This window comes from Ranitomeya imitator, chromosome 2, assembly GCF_032444005.1.
Source record: "Ranitomeya imitator isolate aRanImi1 chromosome 2, aRanImi1.pri, whole genome shotgun sequence".
Lineage (NCBI taxonomy): Eukaryota > Metazoa > Chordata > Amphibia > Anura > Dendrobatidae > Ranitomeya > Ranitomeya imitator.
This window is the reverse complement of record NC_091283.1, coordinates 810,806,674-810,828,762: the sequence shown is the minus strand read 5'-3', so window position 1 is coordinate 810,828,762 and position 22,089 is coordinate 810,806,674. Positions and strand designations below refer to the sequence as shown.

The window sequence follows — 22,089 nt, the reverse complement described above, 5'->3', positions numbered from 1 at the left end:
AAAAAACAGGGTATTTGGTTGATACGTTTTTTGCAAAAAATGTATACTAAGCTGCTCTACCAATCTTCACGGTATACCCTTATCAGAGCAGTCCTAACTAACGTATGCAATCCCTATCTGATGTATTTAAAAACCTGATCATCTGTATATAACCTGTGTGAACAGGGTTCAGAGAGGAAAAATCCATGTGTGCATACAGGGTAGAACAGCTATTGTGCAGATAGCCCAAGAGGAGTGGTGGAACTCCCCAGTCTTGTAGACACAAGAGAACAATTATGGAAACAGGAACACATGGGCTACTTGCACAGTGAACAAGTCTGTATGATCATGTTCACACACCACCAAGAAACCTGAAGACACAAAAGAGAATAGTAAAACCAAAAACACTCAGTTTGAAAAAATGTTGCAGTAATCCGCAAGTGCTAGTAAAAGATGTAAAAAACAGGGTATTTGGTTGATACGTTTTTTGCAAAAAATGTATACTAAGCTGCTCTACCAATCTTCACGGTATACCCTTATCAGAGCAGTCCTAACTAATGTATGCAATCCCTATCTGATGTATTTAAAAACCTGATCATCTGTATATAACCTGTGTGAACAGGGTTCAGAGAGGAAAAATCCATGTGTGCATACAGGGTAGAACAGCTATTGTGCAGATAGCCCAAGAGGAGTGGTGGAACTCCCCAGTCTTGTAGACACAAGAGAACAATTATGGAAACAGGAACACATGGGCTACTTGCACAGTGAACAAGTCTGTATGATCATGTTCACACACCACCAAGAAACCTGAAGACACAAAAGAGAATAGTAAAACCAAAAACACTAAGTTTGAAAAAATGTTGCAGTAATCCGCAAGTGCTAGTAAAAGATGTAAAAAACAGGGTATTTGGTTGATACGTTTTTTGCAAAAAATGTATACTAAGCTGCTCTACCAATCTTCACGGTATACCCTTATCAGAGCAGTCCTAACTAATGTATGCAATCCCTATCTGATGTATTTAAAAACCTGATCATCTGTATATAACCTGTGTGAACAGGGTTCAGAGAGGAAAAATCCATGTGTGCATACAGGGTAGAACAGCTATTGTGCAGATAGCCCAAACTGAGTGTTTTTGGTTTTACTATTCTCTTTTGTGTCTTCTTGGTGGTGTGTGAACATGATCATACAGACTTGTTCACTGTGCAAGTAGCCCATGTGTTCCTGCAGTTTATATAGCAGCAGCACAGGAAGTGGCCACAGCACCTTTGCCCTTCCAAGACCTGCCAAGAGGACCAATGGAATGTGCTGCAGAGCCTGAGCACATGACCCTCAATCTCCAACGGGAGATCTTACCCTGGGCATGCTCAGTACGTGCAGACAAGGACTTAGTCCCAGAGAAGTCAGCTCGCCGCTGACCAGCACTGACTTTAATGGCAGAGACTGGAGAAGCAGCAGTAGCTCTCAGAACAGAGTGAGAATGAGCAAGACGCTGGGACCGACGTCTTTGCTGAGCAGACTCCACTGCGGCTGGACAAGAATGGGAGACCGCAGCAGAGGTGGTTCGAGATTCCCCCTGTGCAGAAGCAGGAACTCGACCCCTAACACACCTGTTATTAAAGGTGGAGATAAATCTCAACGGTTGAGTTTTTTTAGATGCCGTGGATCTAGGAGGTCTACAGAGCAGCCGATTCCTGGGTGATGCTCTGGCTCTTAAGTATCCCTTTTTGATGACTCTGTTACTGTAGCCCCGATCCTGGAATCGTCCGGCAAGGTCCCGAGCCTGCCTCTCGAAGACCTCATCCGCAGAACATATTCTTTTCATTCTAAGGAACTGACCCACAGGTATAGCACGTATAGTGGACCTAGTGTGTGCCGAGGTGGAGTGTAGGAGAGCATTGACCGACGTCTCCTTTCGGAAGACGTCGGTCTGTATCTCCCCATCCTCACATCTCATGATTTTAATGTCCAAAAAATCAATATCATTCCTCGCTATCCTGTGGGTCAGCCTGATGTTACGATTATTCTGATTGAGGTCGCGGATAAAATCCACGAGTGCCCCCTCGGGACCCCGCCAGATCATCAACACATCATCAATATAACGGTACCAGCACTGCACATGGGAGGCGGCGCACGCGCCCCCGCCTAAAACCTCCCTCTCCCACAAACCGAGAAAGAGGTTAGCGTACGAGGGCGCACACGCCACCCCCATGGCAGTGCCGCGTTTCTGCAAAAAGAACCGATCCTTAAACAGAAAGAAGTTATGTGTTAGAACAAACTGTAATAGCTCCAGGATCAGGGCCTGCATCAAGGGGTCCAGATTGCTCATACCCAGGAATAATTCGACCGCCTCCAGACCATCCTCATGTTGGATACTAGTGTAGAGAGATTCTACATCGACAGTGGCAAACACCATATCCGGTTCCAAAGTCAGACCATCCATTTTCCCCAAGACGTCCGTCGTGTCCCGGACATAGGAGGGGAGCGACTCAACCAAAGGTTGCAGATAGTATTCAATAAATTTACAAACAGAGTCGCACAACCCCCCTATGCCCGAGACAATCGGACGCCCCGGGGGTGTAACAGGATCCTTGTGAACCTTCGGCAGGAGGTAGAAGGTAGGGACTATCGGATGTTCCACAAACAGCCCCTCAAATACTTTTTTTGGGATAATTCCCCGTGTCAGGGCCCGGTCCAGAATCTCAAATAGCTCACCCGAGAATCTGGATAATGGATTATTCGTCAGGGGAGTGTAGGCCTCACGGTCTTTTAACTGGCGGAAGGCCTCCTTTTCATATTTCACCGTTGGCCAGATGACCACGTTCCCCCCTTATCCGCAGGTTTTATTACCACATCATGCATGGCTTTGAGTTCTTTTATAGCCCTACACTGTGCAGGCGTTAGGTTGTTGCCCCTCTTATCACTCGGGATTTTCTTCAAGTCCTCCAATACCAATCTATTAAAGATGTCAATTTGGGGACAGAGTGAAAAGGGGGGAAACGTGGTGCATCTACGTGTGACCGAGGTAGGAAAGGTACCTGTAGCTGGTAGGTCCGCCTCCTCCGCCAGTTCCTCAAGTGTGGCCAATGCCTCCTGTTCCAAAATTGTATCAGGGTTATAATCATCCCGAGATTTAAAATGGAGTTTACGTAGGATGACCTTCCTGAGGAACAGTTGTGTGTCCTCCATGGCTGTGAAATAATTAAAACAGTTAGTAGGGACAAAAGTCAGTCCTAAGCCAAGGACACTCAACTGATCCTTGGACAGTACATGATCAGACAGATTTATTACCTCCAAATGATTGGTAGGCTTTGCCTTTTTCTCGAGGGACTGTGGAGGAGTAAAGTGGCGTTTGTTCTTTCCTCTACGGTTTCCCATTTTTCCCAATCCCAGTCTATCATTGAGTGTATTATTAAGATGGCTGCTACAGGCTTGCTCTTCATCCATAGAGGATGCTGATGAAAAGGAGCCACGCTGGGAAGATTTAAATTGTGCGGACTGTCTCTTCTTCCATTTTTTTTATGATATTTTCGTGTATTATATTTATTCTTTTGTTATGGGGCATGATGCTCTTTTGAATTTGTAGGTTCATAGTATTGGGGAGTTTTGCCCCTGCTTATCCCCGGTGGAATGCAATGGGCATGTCCTATAGAAGGGAGTTTTTCATTACTAACTACGTCCTCAGTGTCGGTTTTTGTTTTGAAATTATATTATTACTGTGTATTTTCACAGCTTCGCCAACTGACCGTATGGACCATAGAGCCCGTGAAAAAAAGTGGCTCACAAAATTGGATGAGGTATTCGGTGATGATACTGTGGTGGCTTTTAATACAAGAGAAACAGAGGATTCTGTCACTAAACTGAAACATCTATTAAATAAGAAAATGCGGTTTTTGTTTTGAAATTAATGGATCAAAATGTATTAAATATTTTCAGCCACCACAAAAAAGCTGAAGCTATATATTTAGCAGTGGACTGCACAGACATAATCCCTGTCTATAGACTGGATTCTGTCACTCTCCCTGCTCCTATGACTCTCTCTCCCTCCCTAGGCTAAATACAGATTGTATGTGATACAAACAGCAAAGCACAAGATTAGCCCTTAGAAGGGCTGTTAGTATGAGGGTTCAGCTTCAGCACTAATATCAACACTAAAGGCCTCTGATTCGTTATACTGTGAACAAAAGCCTAGACAAACACTCTCTCACTCCTATATGAAGTGTCACAGAGCTGTGAAATGGCGTCAGTGTGCCGAGCCAAGAGGCACCTGTCTTTTTATATTCCCTGATGTCTGACAGACAGCCAATCACAGTAATGCCACAACCAAGACAGCATTACTGCGACTCATGAGCAATCCCAGCATGCTTATTGGCTGTGTAACAGGCGCCAAAGATGCGGGGCAGGGATTTACGTTTTACGCAGTGCACGACCCATTATTCAGTGAGTAACGAGCACATCCAAGCACCATGATACTCGTGTAATAACAGATTATCACCCAGTATGTTTGCTCATCCCTACCCATTGAGGCTGGCGTACTTACTCTGAGGATGCATGTCAGCATAGTGATATTCCATCCTATGCAAGAATGTTAACAACGCCTTTAAACCTGAAGATTAATGGAAATTATGGATATTATTAATATTATTTTATTTACAAAACCAGAGCATCAGTCACATCCAGTTTACAATAACAGTGCCACATCTATTGTTGAGTTGTTTCTGGTAATACATTTTAGTCCCATTTAATCCCTTCTTGACATGTGATGTAAATGTATGTCGCACGTTAGGTGCTGAAATCAGAAACTGAGCCTGCTCTGTACTTGGTGGGTGCTGGATTATTCAACGATTATCAAGACATAACAGCAGCAATCAGAGAGACGTCGGATCGCTGTCTATAGCCCCATAAATGTAGCTGTCAATCTCTAATATCAGCTTTTAAGGCTAGCTATTCCACCACTGTTACATTTCAAGCACCCTTTGCCCCCACTGCATAGTGATCATGGGGTGCCAATGGGTTGCCATGGCAAATGGAGACCTGCTGAAGGTAGCGGCCATGTTGATACACCTTTGAAGGATAGCCACAGAGACATTCATTCTACCTACATACATAATCCCCAAAAGACGACTAAAAATAAAGTAGCAAAGTTTTTAAATATATAGAAAATAAAAATTCAAATGACATCCTTTTTCCTCTTCCAAAAATAAAAAAGTAAAAAACATAAACATATGATATGATTATAGTCCACTTGCCGTTACCAAATTGGATGGGACCAGGAAATCTAGGTGGAATCACTGATCCCGAGAGTGGGACCCCTGAAGTATGTGCACATTTGTTTCATTCATTAGAGCACAGCAGTCAGCTGTCTCCAGAGATCCCAATCAAAATTGCTGTACGTTGGTAATCAGAAGTTGATTTTGTAACTATCACTGTTCAGCCAAAAACAATTCAAAGGCTAAATATCTATAACCAGTCAAAAGTTTGTTTATTTCTGCTCAGCAAATATTGGTCAGTTGTTAAGCCATAACATATCCTTCAAAAGCATTGATATGTTAGGATAAGGCCAGGGTCACACTAGACCGTAATACAGACGAGTGCAATGCGATAAAAAATCGCATTGCGCTCGTCCCAATGTTAATCTATGGGGCAGCTCCCATCATCCGATATTTTCTCGGCCGTGTTCAGGATCCGAGTAAAATCGCAGCATGCTGCGATTGTCAGCATATCTCGGGCAAGAATCGCCAATGCAAGTCTATGGGTGCAAGAAAAAATCGGATTACACACGGACCAACAGTGTGACTTGCGAGAAATACGCAGTGGTGTTCTAGCGAAAAGCCGGTAATTCAGTGCGGTGTACAGTAAAATCACACTGACAGGTTAGAAAAAAATAGCTGAAATAAATGTCTACACATAGTATAGGGGGATATATATGTATATATATATATATGTATATATATATATGTCAGTGAGACACACATATATATATATATATATATATATATATATACTGTATATATATTAATATTTCATACAGCACTAGATAGCTTAAAAGCCGGTAATTCAATTGCCGGCTTTTGCTATCTCCTTCCTAAACCCGACATGATATGAGACATGGTTTACATACAGTAAACTGGATCGCCCCCAGGCGCAGGGCAACGTACTCGGCACCTGGTCGCTCTGTCACGGTTCTTGGGATGTCATGGTGGCCCGAACCGGTCCGTGGCCCTGCTAAGGGGCGCCCAATTAAAGGTGATGGAAGTGTTCATGACGCCACCTGTGGTGTTCGGTCAGGATGACCGATGCTGCGAGTCCGCTGGGGGTGATGGCATGGCAGCTAGATGGTATACCTTCCCACAGGTGAAGTGTGTCCCTAGGGCTTCTGTTGTGAATTTCGTTCTTGGGCTCCCTCCGGTGGTTGTAAATGGCACTTTTGTGAATTCTGCCCTTGGGCTCCCTCTGGTGGTTTTGAGTGGAACTGCCGCTCCTTGGGTTTAGCTTTAGCAGCTGCTTTCACTAATCGTCTCTCCTGTCTCTGCTATTTAACCTGGCTCTAGTCTTCAGCCTATGCCACTTGTCAATGTTCTCTGGCTGGATTCACATCTCTGCTTGGATTCTCCTGGTTTCCTGACCAGTTCTGCAAAGATAAGTTCTGGCTTTGCTCATTTCAGTCCACATGTTGTGGACTTATTGTTCTGTGCATTCTATTTTTGTCCAGCTTGTCATTATGGATTTTTTCTGTTAGCTGGAAGCTCTGGGAAGCAGATTTACCCTCCACACCTTTAGTTAGGTGTGGAGATTTTGTAAACTCTGTGTGGATTGTTTTGTAGTTTTTATACTGACCGCACAGTATCCTTTCCTGTCCTGTCTATCAAGCTAGACTGGCCTCCTATGCTAAAATCTGATTTCATCTCTACGTGTGTTATTTTCCCCTCCTTTCACCGTCAATATTTGTGGGGGGCTATCTTTCCTTTGGGGATTTTCTCTGAGGCAAGATAGGTTTCCTGTTTCCATCTTTAGGGGAAGTTAGATCTTAGGCTGTGCCGAGGGGTCTAGGGAGCGTCAGGTACCCTGTTATGGCTGGCAATCAGGCAACACAGCGTGCAGTAATCAGCGCACATACAGAGATCTGGCAATAACCAAAAACAATAGGACGAGCTCTGAGACATGGAATCTCTGTAGACTGCAGTACCTGATCTATCCTCACACAACTATAAGCAGCAGTGGATTGCGCCTATCACTACCTATGCAACTCGGCACTGCCTGAGGAGCTGACTAGCCTGAAGACAGAAATACAAGCCTGACTTACCTCAGAGAAATACCCCAAAGGAATAGGCAGCCCCCCACATATAATGACTGTTAGCAAGATGAAAAGACAAACGTAGGAATGAAATAGATTCAGCAAAGTGAGGCCCGATATTCTAGACAGAGCGAGGATAGCAAAGAGAACTATGCAGTCTACAAAAAACCCTAAAACGAAAACCACGCAAAGGGGCAAAAAGACCCACCGTGCCGAACTAACAGCACGGCGGTGCACTCCTTTGCTTCTCAGAGCTTCCAGCAAAAGTTAATAGCAAGCTGGACAGAAAAAACAGAAAACAAACTAGAAGCACTTATCTAGCAGAGCAGCAGGCCCAAGGAAAGATGCAGAAGCTCAGATCCAACACTGGAACATTGACAAGGAGCAAGGAAGACAGACTCAGGTGGAGCTAAATAGCAAGGCAGCCAACGAGCTCACCAAAACACCTGAGGGAGGAAGCCCAGAGACTGCAATACCACTTGTGACCACAGAAGTGAACTCAGCCACAGAATTCACAACAGTACCCCCCCCTTGAGGAGGGGTCACCGAACCCTCACCAGAACCCCCAGGCCGACCAGGATGAGCCACATGAAAGGTACGAACAAGATCTGGGGCATGGACATCAGAGGCAAAAACCCAGGAATTATCTTCCTGAGCATAACCCTTCCATTTGACCAGATACTGGAGTTTCTGTCTAGAGACACGAGAATCCAAAATCTTTTCCACAATATACTCCAATTCCCCCTCCACCAAAACAGGGGCAGGAGGCTCCACAGATGGAACCATAGGTGCCACGTATCTCCTCAACAACGACCTATGGAATACATTATGTATGGAAAAGGAGTCTGGGAGGATCAGACGAAAAGACACCGGATTGAGAATCTCAGAAATCCTATACGGACCAATAAAACGAGGTTTAAAATTAGGAGAGGAAACCTTCATAGGAATATGACGAGAAGATAACCAAACCAGATCCCCAACACGAAGTCGGGGTCCCACACGGCGTCTGCGATTAGCGAAAAGCTGAGCCTTCTCCTGGGACAAGGTCAAATTGTCCACTACCTGAGTCCAGATCTGCTGCAACCTGTCCACCACAGAATCCACACCAGGACAGTCCGAAGACTCAACCTGTCCTGAAGAGAAACGAGGATGGAACCCAGAATTGCAGAAAAATGGAGAGACCAAGGTAGCCGAGCTGGCCCGATTATTAAGGGCGAACTCAGCCAACGGCAAAAATGACACCCAATCATCCTGGTCAGCGGAAACAAAACATCTCAGATATGTTTCCAAGGTCTGATTGGTTCGTTCGGTCTGGCCATTAGTCTGAGGATGGAAGGCCGAGGAAAAAGATAGATCAATGCCCATCCTACCACAAAAGGCTCGCCAGAACCTCGAGACAAACTGGGAACCTCTGTCAGAAACAATATTCTCAGGAATGCCATGTAAACGAACCACATGCTGGAAGAACAAAGGCACCAAATCAGAGGAGGAAGGCAATTTAACCAAGGGCACCAGATGGACCATTTTAGAAAAGCGATCACAGACCACCCAAATGACCGACATTTTTTGAGAAACGGGAATGTCAGAAATGAAATCCATCGAAATATGTGTCCAAGGCCTCTTCGGGACCGGCAAGGGCAAAAGCAACCCACTGGCACGTGAACAGCAGGGCTTAGCCCTAGCACAAATTCCACAGGACTGCACAAAAGCACGCACATCCCGTGACAGAGATGGCCACCAGAAGGATCTAGCAACCAACTCCCTGGTACCAAAGATTCCTGGATGACCGGCCAGCACCGAACAATGAAGTTCAGAGATAACTTTACTAGTCCACCTATCAGGGACGAACAGTTTCTCGGCCGGACAACGATCAGGTTTATTATCTGACAAGCCTACAGCCTGCAGTGATCCTCAACCTACTGAACAGCCGCACAGCCAGCTCTTCCCTCTCCTAGTGTATCCTCACCCACCCCCTGCAGACTGTGAGCCCTCGCGGGCAGGGTCCTCCCTCCTTATGTACTCGTGTGCCTTGTTATCTGCTCATGTTTAATGTATTTGTCTATATTTGCCCCGTATTCACATGTAAAGCGCCATGGAATAAATGGCGCTGTAAAAATGTATAATAATAATAATAATAATAATTAGCCTGAAATTTCTGCAACACTCTCCGCAAATCAGGGGAGATGGCAGACACAATGACTCCCTCCTTGAGGATACTCACCGGCTCAGATAACCCCGGAGAGTCAGGCACAAAACTCCTAGACAGAGCATCCGCCTTCACATTTTTAGAGCCCGGAAGGTATGAAATCACAAAATCAAAACGAGCAAAAAATAACGACCAACGGGCCTGTCTAGGATTCAAGCGCTTGGCAGACTCAAGATAAGTAAGGTTCTTATGATCAGTCAAAACCACCACGCGATGCTTAGCACCCTCAAGCCAATGACGCCACTCCTCGAATGCCCACTTCATGGCCAGCAACTCTCGGTTGCCCACATCATAATTACGCTCAGCAGCAGAAAATTTCCTGGAAAAGAAAGCACATGGTTTGAACACTGAACAACCAGAACCTCTCTGTGACAAAACCGCCCCTGCACCAATCTCAGAAGCATCAACCTCGACCTGGAACGGAAGAGAAACATCAGGTTGACACAACACAGGGGCACAGCAAAAACGACGCTTCAACTCCTGAAAAGCTTCCACGGCAGCAGAAGACCAATTAACCAAATCAGCACCCTTCTTGGTCAAATCGGTCAATGGTCTGGCAATGCTAGAAAAATTACAGATGAAGCGACGATAAAAATTAGCAAAACCCAGGAATTTCTGCAGACTTTTTAGAGATGTCGGCTGAGTCCAATCCTGGATGGCTTGAACCTTAACCGGATCCATCTCGATAGTAGAAGGGGAAAAGATGAACCCCAAAAATGAAACTTTCTGCACACCGAAGAGACACTTTGATCCCTTCACGAACAAGGAATTAGCACGCAGTACCTGGAAAACCATTCTGACTTGCTTCACATGAGACTCCCAATCATCTGAGAAGATCAAAATGTCATCCAAGTAAACAATCAAGAATTTATCCAGATACTCACGGAAAATGTCATGCATAAAAGACTGAAAAACAGATGGAGCATTGGCAAGTCCGAACGGCATCACCAGATACTCAAAATGACCCTCGGGCGTATTAAATGCCGTTTTCCATTCATCTCCCTGCCTGATTCTCACCAGATTATACGCACCACGAAGATCAATCTTAGTAAACCAACTAGCCCCCTTAATCCGAGCAAACAAGTCAGAAATCAATGGCAAGGGATACTGAAACTTAACAGTGATCTTATTAAGAAGGCGGTAATCAATACACGGTCTTAGCGAACCATCCTTCTTGGCTACAAAAAAGAACCCTGCTCCCAATGGTGACGACGATGGGCGAATATGTCCCTTCTCCAGGGACTCCTTCACATAACTGCGCATAGCGGTGTGTTCAGGTACGGACAAATTAAATAAACGACCCTTAGGGAATTTACTACCAGGAATCAAATCGATAGCACAATCACAATTCCTATGCGGAGGTAGGGCATCAGACTTGGACTCTTCAAATACATCCTGAAAGTCCGACAAGAACTCTGGGATGTCAGAAGGAATAGATGACGAAATAGACAAAAATGGAACATCACCATGTACTCCCTGACAACCCCAGCTGGTTACCGACATAGAGTTCCAATCCAATACTGGATTATGGGTTTGTAGCCATGGCAACCCCAACATGACCACATCATGCAAATTATGCAGTACCAGAAAGCGAATAACTTCCTGATGTGCAGGAGCAATGCACATGGTCAGCTGGGCCCAGTACTGAGGCTTATTCTTGGCCAAAGGTGTAGCATCAATTCCTCTCAACGGAATAGGACACCGCAAAGGCTCCAAGAAAAATCCACAACGTTTAGCATAATCCAAATCCATCAGATTCAGGGCAGCGCCTGAATCCACAAACGCCATGACAGAATACGATGACAAAGAGCACATTAAGGTAATGGACAAAAGGAATTTGGACTGTACAGTACCAATAACGGCAGAGCTATTGAACCGCCTAGTGCGTTTAGGACAATTAGAAATAGCATGAGTAGAATCACCACAATAGAAACACAGTCTGTTCAGACGTCTGTGTTCTTGCCGTTCTACTTTAGTCATAGTCCTGTCGCACTGCATAGGCTCAGGTTTACTCTCAGACAATACCGCCAGATGGTGCACAGATTTACGCTCGCGCAAGCGACGACCGATCTGAATGGCCAAGGACATAGACTCATTCAAACCAGCAGGCATAGGAAATCCCACCATTACATCCTTAAGAGCTTCAGAGAGACCCTTTCTGAACAAAGCCGCTAGTGCAGATTCATTCCACAGAGTGAGTACTGACCACTTCCTAAATTTCTGACAATATACTTCTACATCATCCTGACCCTGGCATAAAGCCAGCAGATTTTTCTCAGCCTGATCCACTGAATTAGGCTCATCGTAGAGCAATCCCAGCGCCTGGAAAAATGGATCAACATTACTCAATGCAGAATCTCCTGGTGCAAGAGAAAACGCCCAGTCCTGTGGGTCGCCACGCAAAAAAGAAATAATAATCAAAACCTGTTGAATAGGATTACCAGAAGAATGAGGTTTCAAGGCCAAAAATAGCTTACAATTATTTCTGAAGCTCAGGAACTTAGTTCTGTCACCAAAAAACAAATCAGGAATCGGAATTCTTGGTTCTAGCATCGATTTCTGATCAATAGTATCTTGAATCTTTTGTACATTTACAACGAGATTATCCATTGAGGAGCACAGAGCCTGAATATCCATGTCCACAGCTGTGTCCTGAAGCACTCTAATGTCTAGGGGAAAAAAAAGACTGAAGACAGAGCTAAGAAAAAAAAATGATGTCAGGATTTCTTTTTTCCCTCTATTGGGAATCATTGGTGTGGCTCCTTGTACTGTTATGGCTGGCAATCAGGCAACACAGCGTGCAGTAATCAGCGCACATACAGAGATCTGGCAATAACCAAAAACAATAGGACGAGCTCTGAGACATGGAATCTCTGTAGACTGCAGTACCTGATCTATCCTCACACAACTATAAGCAGCAGTGGATTGCGCCTATCACTACCTATGCAACTCGGCACTGCCTGAGGAGCTGACTAGCCTGAAGATAGAAATACAAGCCTGACTTACCTCAGAGAAATACCCCAAAGGAATAGGCAGCCCCCCACATATAATGACTGTTAGCAAGATGAAAAGACAAACGTAGGAATGAAATAGATTCAGCAAAGTGAGGCCCGATATTCTAGACAGAGCGAGGATAGCAAAGAGAACTATGCAGTCTACAAAAAACCCTAAAACGAAAACCACGCAAAGGGGCAAAAAGACCCACCGTGCCGAACTAACAGCACGGCGGTGCACTCCTTTGCTTCTCAGAGCTTCCAGCAAAAGTTAATAGCAAGCTGGACAGAAAAAACAGAAAACAAACTAGAAGCACTTATCTAGCAGAGCAGCAGGCCCAAGGAAAGATGCAGAAGCTCAGATCCAACACTGGAACATTGACAAGGAGCAAGGAAGACAGACTCAGGTGGAGCTAAATAGCAAGGCAGCCAACGAGCTCACCAAAACACCTGAGGGAGGAAGCCCAGAGACTGCAATACCACTTGTGACCACAGAAGTGAACTCAGCCACAGAATTCACAACAGTACCCCCCACAGCTATTTCTAGTTGCGCTGCTAGGTTCAGGGTCTGCGGTCAGTACAGATACCACCTCCTTCAAAGCTTGTCTCATGTTGTTCCTAAACCACCAGATCATAACAGTACAAGTGGCCAAAAATGAATTAAATGTATCTCAAAAGAAGGAAAAGAAAGTTCTGAACCATTTTTTTTTCTGTGCTCTGGTTTGCCTCTTTTTTCCTCTTGATATCTGGGTGTGTTAGGGTTGGCGGAACGCACCAAATATATAATTTATTAAATGGAATTGGTGCGTTCGCAACCCGGGATCCACCGTGCAGGAAAGCACCTGCTGCTAAATAATGGCGGCTCTATATGGCAGTATATACCAACTCTGTTAGCTTCACAGAGTAACCGCGAGAGGAAAGCTCTGTGCCCTGTTAGAGTTTCACAGAGGCACAGGCCAACTACCCAGATGTGAGCAGTGAGTGGTCATGCATGCATACAAAACTACTCGCCGGAGATGCCAGCATTCTAGGGGCTTATTTCAGCCGCGTCCCTGAACACACTTAAACACAATCTCCTCGCCGGAGGTGCCAGCATTCTAGAGGCTTATTTCAGCCGGGTCCCTGAACACATTCAAACACATGACCACATTGGCGCAAAGCATATAGCATAAGACGATACTAGCGCATGGCCGTGTGGTCATGCGCAGTTTATATAGTTGCAGCACAGGAAGCTGCTACTGAAGTTTTTGCCCTTTCAGGACCTTCCAGAAGGACCAATGGAAAGTGCTACAGTACCTGAGCATGTTTTGCCCTTTCAGGACCTTCCAGAAGGACCAATGGAATGTACTGCAGCACCTGAGCATGTGACCGAACATGTGGCCCTCGACCTCCAATGGGAGACCCTGCCCTGGGCATGCTCAGTGTGAGTAAACAAGGACTTAGTCCCAGAGAGGCTCGCTCGCCGCAGATCAGTGCAGGGTACCATAGGAAAGCCAGAAAAGGCAGTAGTGACCCTATGCACCGAATCAGCCCCAGCGAGACGCTGGGAGCGACGTCTCCACTGAGCAGAGCCCACTGCGGCCGATACCGAATGGGAGACCGCAGCAGACACGGATCGAGATTCCCCCTGTGCAGCAGAGGAAACTCGACTCCTAACAGGGTGGTGCAGGATATATGCTCTGGCATGGATGTTCAGGGTTTGTTTTCTCGTGTGGATCAACTGGCTGCAAGAGTACAGAGTATCCAGGACTATGTTGTCCAGACTCCGGCTTTAGAGCCCAGAATTCCTACTCCGGATTTGTTCTTTGGGGACAGATCCAAGTTTTTGAACTTTAAAAATAACTGCAAATTGTTTTTTGCTTTGAAACCCTGTTCTTCAGGTGATCCCATTCAGCAGGTGAAAATCATCATATCCTTGCTGCGTGGTGATCCGCAAGACTGGGCTTTTTCTCTTGAAACAGGGAATCCGGCATTATTGAATGTAGACGCATTTTTTCAAGCGCTCGGATTATTGTATGACGAACCTAACTCTGTAGAGCATGCTGAGAAAACACTGTTGGCCCTGTGTCAAGGTCAGGAAGCAGCAGAGTTATACTGCCAGAAATTTAGAAAATGGTCTGTGCTCACTAAATGGAATGAAGAGGCTCTGGCTGCTATTTTCAGAAAAGGTCTTTCTGAAACCCTTAAAGATGTTATGGTGGGCTTTCCTACGCCTGCCGGTTTGAACTAATCTATGTCTCTAGCCATTCAGATTGATCGGCGTCTGCGCGAGCGCAAAGCTGTGCACCATATGGCAGTATCCTCTGAGCATAGTCCTGAACCTATGCAATATGATAGGATTTTGACTAGAATAGAATGGCAGGAATTCAGACGTCAGAATAGGCTGTGTTTTTACTGTGGTGATTCTGCTCATGTTATCTCTGATTGCCCTAAGCGTACTAAGAGAGTCGCTAGGTCTGTTACCATTAGTACTATACAGCCTAAATTTCTCTTATCTGTGACCCTGATTTGCTCATTGTCGTCCTTTTCTGTCATGGCATATGTGGATTCAGGCGCTGCCCTGAACTTAATGGACTTAGAATTCGCCAGGCGCTGTGGTTTTTCCTTGCAGCCTTTGCAGAGCCCTATTCCTTTGAGGGGCATTGATGCTACACCCTTGGCTAAGGATAAACCTCAGTACTGGACACAGATGACTATGAACATGGCTCCTGCACATCAGGAAGATTGCCGTTTTCTGGTGTTGCATAACCTGCATGATGTTGTTGTGCTGGGATTTCCATGGTTACAGGAACATAATCCGGTGCTGGATTGGAAAACTATGTCTGTGAATAGTTGGGGATGTCAAGGGGTACATAGTGACGTTCCTTTGATGTCAATTTCCTCTTCCCCCTCTTCTGAGGTCCCTGAGTTTTTGTCGGATTTCCAGGATGTATTTGATGAGCCCAAGTCCAGTTCCCTTCTTCCACATAGGGACTGTGATTGTGCTATTAACTTGATTCCTGGTTGTAAGTTCCCTAAGGGCTGACTTTTCAATCTGTCTGTGCCAGAGCATGCCGCCATGCGGAGCTATGTTAAGGAATCTTTGGAGAAAGGGCATATTCGGCCCTCTTCGTCACCATTGGGAGCGGGTTTCTTTTTTGTTGCTAAGAAGGATGGCTCCTTGAGACCCTGTATTGATTATCGTCTTCTTAATAAAATCACTGTCAAATTCCAATACCCCTTGCCTTTGCTTACTGATTTGTTTGCTCAGATTAAGGGGGCTAGTTGGTTTACTAAGATTGACATCCGAGGGGCATATAATCTTGTTCGTATTAAACAGGGTGACGAATGGAAAACTGCATTTAATACGCCCGAAGGCCATTTTGAATACCTTGTGATGCCATTTGGGCTCTCTAATGCTCCATCTGTGTTCCAGTCTTTCATGCATGATATTTTTCGCCAAGCCTTGCTGTTCCCGCGCTAGTGGGTTGCTTTTGCCTTTGCCGGTCCCTGTTTCCCAGAAGATGTCTGTTATCTGGGTTGTTTGTGACCGGTTCTCTAAAATGGTCCATTTGGTACCTTTGCCTAAGTTGCCTTCCTCCTCAGATCTTGTTCCATTGTTTTTTCAGCATGTGGTTCGTTTGCATGGCATTCCGGAGAATATTGTGTCTGACAGATGTTCTCAGTTTGTCTCTAGATTTTGGCGGGCCTTTTGTGCTAGGATGGGCATTGATTTGTCTTTTTCTTCGGCGTTTCATCCTCAGACTAATGGCCAAACTGAGCGAACTAATCAGACCTTGGAGACCTATTTGAGATGCTTTGTGTCTGCTGATCAGGATGATTGGGGGTCTTTCTTGCCGTTGGCCGAGTTTGCCCTTAATAATCGGGCTAGTTCGGCTACTTTGGTTTCACCTTTCTTTTGTAATTTTGGTTTTCATCCTCGTTTTTCTTCTGGGCAGGTTGAGCCTTCTGATTGTCCTGGTGTTGATTCTGTGGTGGACAGGCTGCAGCAGATTTGGACTCATGTGGTGGACAATTTGACGTTGTCTCAGGAAAGGGCTCAACGTTTTGCTAACCGCCGTCGGCGTGTTGGTCTCCGGCTTCGTGTGGGGGATTTGGTTTGATTGTCTTCTCATCATGTTCCTATGAAGGTTTCTTCTCCTAAGTTTAAGCCTCGGTTTATTGGTCCTTATAAAATTTCTGAAATTATTAATCCGGTCTCTTTTCGTTTGGCTCTTCCAGCCTCTTTTGCCATTCATAATGCTTTCCATAAATCTTTGTTGCGGAGATATGTGGTGCCCGTTGTTCGCTCGGTTGACCCTCCTGCCCCGGTGTTGGTTGAGGGAGAGTTGGAATATGAGGTTGAGAAGATTTTGGATTCTCGTTTTTCGAGGCGGAGGCTCCAGTATCTTGTCAAGTGGAAGGGTTATGGCCAGGAGGATAATTCTTGGGTTGTTGCCTCCGATGTCCATGCTACCGATTTAGTTTGTGCTTTTCACTTGGCTCGTCCTGATCGGCCTGGGGGCTCTGGTGAGGGTTCGGTGACCCCTCCTCAAGGGGGGGGTACTGTTGTGAATTCCGTTCTTGGGCTCCCTCCGGTGGTTGTAAATGGCACTTTTGTGAATTCTGCCCTTGGGCTCCCTCTGGTGGTTTTGAGTGGAACTGCCGCTCCTTGGGTTTAGCTTTAGCAGCTGCTTTCACTAATCGTCTATCCTGGCTCTGCTATTTAACCTGGCTCTAGTCTTCAGCCTATGCCACTTGTCAATGTTCTCTGGCTGGATTCACATCTCTGCTTGGATTCTCCTGGTTTCCTGACCAGTTCTGCAAAGATAAGTTCTGGCTTTGCTCATTTCATTCCACATGTTGTGGACTTATTGTTCTGTGCATTCTATTTTTGTCCAGCTTGTCATTATGGATTTTTTCTGTTAGCTGGAAGCTCTGGGAAGCAGATTTACCCTCCACACTGTTATGAAAGGCAATTCAGTACCACAATGGACATAGCGGTCAGAGCACATACAGTGATCTGACAATAACCCAAAATCATAGAACGAGCTCTGAGACGTGGGAACTCTGCAGACCGCAATCCCTAATCCTCTCCAAACAACACTAGAGGCAGCCGTGGATTGCGCCTAACTCTGCCTATGCAACTCGGCACAGCCTGAGAAACTAACTAGCCTGAAGATAGAAAATAAGCCTACCTTGCCTCAGAGAAATACCCCAAAGGAAAAGGCAGCCCCCCACATATAATGACTGTGAGTTAAGACGAAAAGACAAACGTAGAGATGAAATAGATTCAGCAAAGTGAGGCCCGACTTTCTTAACAGAGCGAGGATAGAAAAGGTAACTTTGTGGTCTACACAAAACCCTAAAGAAAACCACGCAAAGGGGGCAAAAAGACCCTCCGTACCGAACTAACGGCACGGAGGTACACCCTCTGCGTCCCAGAGCTTCCAGCAACAAATTAGACAAGCTGGACAGAAAAAATAGCAAACAAATAGCAAAGAAGAACTTAGCTATGCAGAGCAGCAGGCCACAGGAATGATCCAGGGAAAAGCAAGTCCAACACTGGAACATTGACAGGAAGCCAGGATCAAAGCATTAGGTGGAGTTAAGTAGAGAAGCACCTAACGACCTCACCAGATCACCTGAGGGAGGAAACTCAGAAGCCGCAGTACCACTTCCCTCCACCAACAGAAGCTCACAGAGAGAATCAGCCGAAGTACCACTTGTGACCACAGGAGGGAGCTCTGCCACAGAATTCACAACACCACACTTTTAGTCAGGTGTGGAGATTTTGTAAACTCTGTGTGGATTGTTTTGTAGTTTTTATACTGACCGCACAGTATCCTTTCCTGTCCTGTCTATCAAGCTAGACTGGCCTCCTATGCTAAAATCTGATTTAATCTCTGCGTGTGTTATTTTCCCCTCCTCTCACCGTCAATATTTGTGGGGGGCTATCTTTCCTTTGGGGATTTTCTCTGAGGCAAGATAGGTTTCCTGTTTCCATCTTTAGGGGAAGTTAGATCTTAGGCTGTGCCGAGGGGTCTAGGGAGCGTCAGGTACCCCCCATGGCTATTTCTAGTTGCGCTGCTAGGTTCAGGGTCTGCGGTCAATACAGATACCACCTCCTTCAGAGCTTGTCTCATGTTGTTCCTAAACCACCAGCGTATCCTGTTCAAATTACTAATACTTTTTTTTACTTAACAAATTACTAATACTGACCTACAAAGCCATCCACAACCATCCACAAATCTTCCCTCACATGATCTCCAGTCCTCCCAAGACCTCCTTCTCTCCTCCACACTTTTTCGCTCCTCATCCAAGACTTCTCCCGAATATCCCCCATCCTCTGGAATTCTTTGCCCCAACACGTCCGACTATCAACCACATTCGGATCCTTCAGATGGAACCTGAAAACCCATCTCTTCAGGAAAGCCTACAGCCTGCACTGACCCCGCTGCCGCCTCATCACTACCGAAGCTACCACCTCACCAACACCGGAGCTCCTGCAACCCCCGACCTACTGTCTCCTTCCCCATAATCCTGTAGAATGTAAGCCCGCAAGGGCAGGGTCCTCGCCCCTCTGTATCAGTCTGTCATTGTTAGTTTGTTTACTGTAAGTGATATCTGTAACTTGTATGTAACCCCTTCTCATGTAAAGCACCATGGAATCAATGGTGCTATACAAATAAGTAATAATAACAATAATATTAATAGCCTGGAGAGGGTCCATGGTTATTGCCCCCCCCCCCCCCCCCCCTGGCTAAAAACATCTTCCCCCAGCCACCCCAGAAAAGGCACATCTGGAAGATGTGAAGTTAAACAAAACAAACAACAATATTCCATACCTTCCGTCGATCAGTAATGTTCCACGCTGTAAATCCATCTGAAGGGGTTAAATCATTTTACACCCAGGAGCTCTGCTAATGCAGCTGTGCTCGTGGCTGTAAAAACCCGGGGAATGAATGGAATGCAGGGGAATGACCTGTAGTTACCTCGAGTCGCGGTGATGCGCCCTCTGCTGGATGTCCTCAGATGTGCCTTTTCTGGGGTGGCTGGGAGCAGATGTTTTTAGCTTGGGGGGCCAATATCCATGGTCCCTCTCCAGGCTATTAATATCTGCCCTCAGTCACTGGCTTTCCCACTCTGGCGGAGAACATTGCGCGGGAGCCCAAGCCAATTTTTTCTGCGATTTAACCCTTTAATTTAATAGCTAGAGACATCAAATTTTACACACATACACTTCTAACATTACTAAAGAGGAATATGTAATAAAATAAGGGATAGGAGATGGTTTACTGTATGTAAACCATGTCTCATATCATGTCAGGTTTTGGAAGGAGATAGCAAAAGCCGGCAATTTAATTACCTGCCTTTCTGCTATCTAGCGCTGTATGAAATATTAATATATATATATATATACATATATATATATGTCTCACTGACAGTATATATGTTTTCAGGAACATTTGAGAGCATGGATCCATTGTATGTCCGTTTTTGCAAGCCTGAGAGAAAATCTCGCAGTACGGATGCCATAGCGATTACATACGGAGGATGATATGCGCAAAATACACTGCCACACCCTGCCTACGGATGACATACGGATCACTATTTTGGGAACATTTCTGCGTATTACGGCCGTAAAAAATGGACCGTATTTTCATACGCTGAAGAAGGAAGCCACAGATGCTCACAAGAAGGAATGGGAAGAGCGGAGGGACGCTGAGAAGGCCGCAATGGAGAAGAAACGCTGCCTGGAAGTGTTCGCCGAGACCAGGACTCGGACGGCATGGTTTCCACCCCGGAGCTGCTCTCTCACATGGAGCTGGATTCAGATGGGGACGGATCGTTGTCCGATAAAGAAGCCCTGGATCTCCTCGGAGGGTCGTACTCGGTGGACGCCGCCACCTTCCTGGACTCTGTGTGGCCACAGATTAAAAAGAAGTTCAAGTCAGAGAGCGACGCCCCACCATTGCCCCCACTGGAAGAGGGGACAGAAAGCCACGCGGAAATCCCCACTGAGGAAGATGAGGATGACGTAGCTGAGGGAGATAAGGAGGATGATGATGACGACTCTGAAGAAGAGCACAGGGCTCCAGCAAGCAAGTCTCCCACTGAGGAAGTGGAGATGCCCCCATATGACGAGACCACCCAGGCTCTGATAGACACTGCTCAAGTGGCTCGTAATCAGTATGATGAAGTGGAGAAGTCACTGCGAGAAATTGAGGATACAATTAGGAATCTGGAGAAGGAGATTTACTTGAATTTTGGGTCACATGGGGAGTTTTCTTATCTTTATGGACAATGCGACGAGCTATCGACCAGCGAATATATTTATCGCTGGTGTCCATTTAGTCGTGTGACACAGAAGCTGAAGGTTGGAGGCTCAGAGACTAATTTGGGATCATGGGGATTCTGTACTGCGGGAAGGAGACCATGGTCACGTCGACCTCTGAGCCCAGTCGCTGCGAATACCTCATGGAGTTCTTCACTGCGGCCGCCTGCCATCAGCCGGTGGACATCCCCCAGGAAGAGCATGACGAGCTGTGATACCAGCAGAACAGCAGACGTAGAGAAGACCACATGTGAACGGAACCAGACGGACTGTGAAGAGTTAGATCCAACGGCCGCCTTGTTCCTCACTTCCACATCGTCCCTAACCTCATTCCAGACCCCCGTCCCACCTTCACCCCATCTCTGCAGTAAAGGACAAAGGCAACCAAAAGACACATTCCATCCACCATCCCGCCATCCCTGCTGCCCTGCGTCACTTTCACTTTATTTACACACTTTTACACACATACACTACCCTTCAGAAAGCACGTGGGCGAAACGCGCGTCAGGGCGTTCCTTGCAGTGGCACTCTAACTAAGAATGGGTAAGCATTGATTTACTTTTAACATTTTTATCAAGATGTCCCTAATGTTAAGTTCTCATCATCCAGGTAACAATATATCAAATGGTAACCTTAAAGGATGTTTCGCGAGCCTCATATGGGATAAGTATTTATATATATAAACTTACAATGCTATGTGATAGGTGCTGATAAGTTACCACTGCTATATATGGAATTCTGGCTGAGTCTTTTTGAGATCCTCATATGGTACGATATGTATTTTAGATGAATTTTCAATAAACTTTATTGATTTTATATTGTCAGTGTCATAGTGGTCTGTGAGTACTTTGTACTCATTTTTTGGTGGTGAGTGTGACGCCGGCCAAACACACTGCCGTACTATGAGGGGCCCTGTGCCAATGCCAACAAGTGGCCCCCCCCCTGCTTGCTCAGGATCACAGTACTTGCAAAGTTGAAATACTTACCTCTCCCTGCTCCACCGCCGTGACGTATTCCGCGTTTCCTGGGCCCACGAAAATCTTGAGCCAGGCGCACCCCCCCACAACTTTAGCCAAATGACCCCCAGTTTTCAATGCCTAACTATTATTATAAAGTAAATTAAGATTGACAAGCTTAAGTAATAAGAATTGATGTTTTTGGCATTAAAATGGGCACTGTAGGTGTTTTCCTGTCCTCCACTCACTGCCGACTTTGCTTCTCCATTGACTTGCATTGGGTTTCGTGTTTCAGTCGGCCCCCGACTTTTCGCAATAATCTGCCGATTTCACCCGACCAGACTTT

The 22,089-nt window shown here is 45.8% G+C and overlaps 1 pseudogene; it reads left to right on the top strand.

Annotated features, from left to right (window-relative positions):
• The first annotated feature begins 4,323 nt into the window (after positions 1 to 4,323).
• LOC138666841 (glucosidase 2 subunit beta pseudogene) lies at positions 4,324 to 21,058 on the top strand (annotated as a pseudogene).
• Positions 21,059 to 22,089: the final 1,031 nt, after the last annotated feature.